General features: G+C 42.7%; 1 non-coding gene across 1 annotated transcript; it reads right to left on the bottom strand.

Annotated features, from left to right (window-relative positions):
* Nucleotides 1-2,770: 2,770 nt before the first annotated feature.
* LOC118150320 (U6 spliceosomal RNA) lies at nt 2,771-2,877 on the bottom strand. Its single transcript, XR_004738435.1, has one exon. It is a non-coding gene; the product is annotated as a U6 spliceosomal RNA (small nuclear RNA).
* Nucleotides 2,878-3,083: the final 206 nt, after the last annotated feature.

Raw genomic sequence — 3,083 nt, 5'->3', positions numbered from 1 at the left:
TTACATTGATAATGAAGTGTCCTTGAGTAGTTAAGGGAAGAAGGAAAAGACAGATTAGACCCTTTTGAATATTAACTTGGAGGGCACTGGTCCTGGAGTGATGGCCCATGACTCTGCAGGGGCTGGGCCCTTTTTACTCAAGTGTTGTGGGTCCATCCTTTGTCAGCCATTTGGATTGCTGTTTCAGTAGTCAAGACTACCAGATAAGGTCCTCCCAAGCTGCTTAGAGTTTTCCCTCTTTTCAACTCTTGAGAACATGATCTCCGAGCTGGTATTGATGTGCTGGGAACTCCAGGGGTGGTGTTTGTGCTAGGAAGTCTTTGGTCCTGAGGGAAGTGAAAGTGGAAGATAGATTGAGTATATAGATTTTTGAGGAAGTGACCCTTTGTTTCAAATGTAGGAATGTCAGTAGTAGAGTATAGATAAGGCAACCCATACAGCATTTCATAGGGAGATAAGCCAACATCTCTCTGAGGGCACTTTGGACCCTTAATAAGGCAATGAAAATGCACTTAGTCCATAGTAACCAAGTTTCTAAAATTAGTTTGGTTAGGTGGCTTTTTGGAGTCTAATTCATCCTTTCTACTTTTCCTGATGAGGGTGGGTGCCAGGGAGCATGATATTCCCACTTTATTCCTAGTTCTTGGCCTAATCTCTTAATGACATGTGCAGTGAAATGGGTCCCATTGTCTGAATTAGTATTTTCTACCAGTTCAAACCTATATATAATATTTTCTACTAATGCCTTAACCACATTATTAGCAGTTGCACTTGAAAAGGGAATAGTCTCCACCCACTGAGTAAGGTGGTCCACTAATACTAGTGGGTGCTTTAGGCAGCCTATTGGGGGCATTTTGGTGCAGTCAATTTGGGCACTTTGGAATGGTCTTAATCGCAGCCTTCTTTACCCAAGAGGTGGTTTTCTTAGGATTTATTAGTTTTCTTACATATTAGGCAACCATTTGTAACTTGCTTTGCTAGGGTATAAACTCCTATATACCCATAAACCCTGAGAACTGCATCACACATAGCCTGAGGTCCCCAGTGAGTTCCTTGATGCAGTTGAGATAGCACTTTCCTCATTAGGAGTCTCAATAGCATTTCTCTTTGATCTGGTAACATCCATTTCCCTACTGAGTTTCCTTTGGCTCCTATTTTCCTTAATTTCTCTTTTTCAGTGGGAGAGAAGATGGGACTTGTAGTTGGGGAAGAAAGACAAGGGGTTAGGTGGAAAATGGGCATTTTGGGAGAAGAGGCAGCTTGTCTGGCTGTTTGATCTGCAAGATTATTTCCTTGACTTTCAAAAGATTTCTCTGGTGTCCTGGAACAGGGACAATTGCTGTCTCTTTGTGGTAGCTGGAGATTTTCCAATACTTGAGTGACTCCTTGTGGACAAGGTCCTGGCCTTTGCTATTTATGAGACCTCATTCAGTCTAGATCTTTCCAAAGGTATGGACCACCCGGAAGGCATATTTGGAGTTAGTGTAAATAGTTCCTTTACAGTTTTGCAAATGTTTTAAGGCTTGATTTAATGTGAACAATTCATGTTTGGGCAGACCAGTTATTGGGCGGTCTTCCGACTCTACCTCTTTGAGGGCTTCCTCATTGACTACTGAGTACCTATTGTGTTTTTCCCTTCAACCACCCAGGAGGAGCCGTCTAAACAGGTGTTGCCCTGTTTTGAATGGAGTCTTGCTTAGATTAAGCCTGACTTTAGTTTGGTAACGACTAGATCCAGACATTTATGTTTGGGGTCCTTGGGATTTGGATTTCCCATTAGGAAAGTGTTGGGGTTGAGTGTATTGTTTGTGGTTAGGGTTAAATCATCTTTTTCTAGTAAGATAGATTCATATTTTAAGATTCGTGAATTGGTAAGCCATCTACCCGCTTTTTGGTTTAGGATGGTTTTAACCTGATAGGTTGTGCTTACAATGAGATTTCCCCAAAAGGTTATTTTCCTACTTTCCTCTGTTAATAGGGCAGTTGCTGCAACATACTGAATTCATTCGGGCTACCCACAGATTACTGGGTCAAGACCTTTTGACAGAAAGGCTATAGGCTGTTGGTGGCCCCTGTGTTTGGGTGAGCACCCCTACAGCTATCCCTTTATTCACACTGGTGAAGAGGAGGGATGGCTGTTCTAGGGAAGGTAGAGCTAAGACTGGGGCAGTGATGAGCAGGTGTTTTAATTCTTCTACTTGTTGGACCTCCTGTGGTGTCCAAAAAGAGGGTCAGGTCCCTTTTTAAGTTTCAGGTTTAGAGGCTTTTTGTTTTTGTTTAATTATAATTTAGGTTCTGGGTACATGTGCACATCATGCAGGATTATTGCATAGGTACATACATGGCAAGTTGGTTTGCTGCCTTCATCCCCCCATCACCTATATCTGGAATTTCTCCCTTCATTATCCCTCCCCACCCTCCCCCCCACTGACCACTGTCCCTCCCCTACCCCTCCTCACCGACCACAGTGTGTGGTGCTCCCCTCCCTGTGTCCATGTGTTCTACTTGTTCATCACTCGCCTATGAGTGATAACATATGGTGTTTGGTTTTCTGTTCTTAGGTCAGTTTGCTGAGAATGATGGTTTCCAGATCCATGTCCCTATGAAGGACATGAACTCATCGTTTTTTATGGCTGCGTAGTATTCCATGGTGTATATGTGCCACATTTTCTTTATCCAGTCTACCGATGATGGACATTTGGGTTGGTTCCAGGTCTTTGCTATTGTAAACAGTGCCGCAGTGAACATACATATGCATGTGTCTTTATAAAAAAATATGGAACGCTTCACGAATTTGCGTGTCATCCTTGCACAGGGGCCATGCTAATCTTCTCTGTACCATTCCAATTTTAGTATGTGTGCTGCCAAAGCGAGCACTACAGGCTTTGTTTTTAAAGCTTAAAGTCAATCCATAAGCGATAGTATCCAATCAACCCCAAGAATTTCCTAAGCTCTTGTTTTGTTTCAGGCAAAGGTAGGGCTATGATTCCTTCGATTTGTTCAGGGCCTAATCTCTGTTTACCTTTGCTTATTAAGTGTCCTAGGTATTTTACCTCAGGTTCCAAAAACTGGGGTTTACTCCT

The sequence above is a fragment of the Callithrix jacchus genome, chromosome 22 (genome assembly GCF_049354715.1).
Source record: "Callithrix jacchus isolate 240 chromosome 22, calJac240_pri, whole genome shotgun sequence".
NCBI classification, from domain to species: Eukaryota; Metazoa; Chordata; class Mammalia; order Primates; family Cebidae; genus Callithrix; species Callithrix jacchus.
This window is presented reverse-complemented; position numbering and strand designations above follow the sequence as displayed.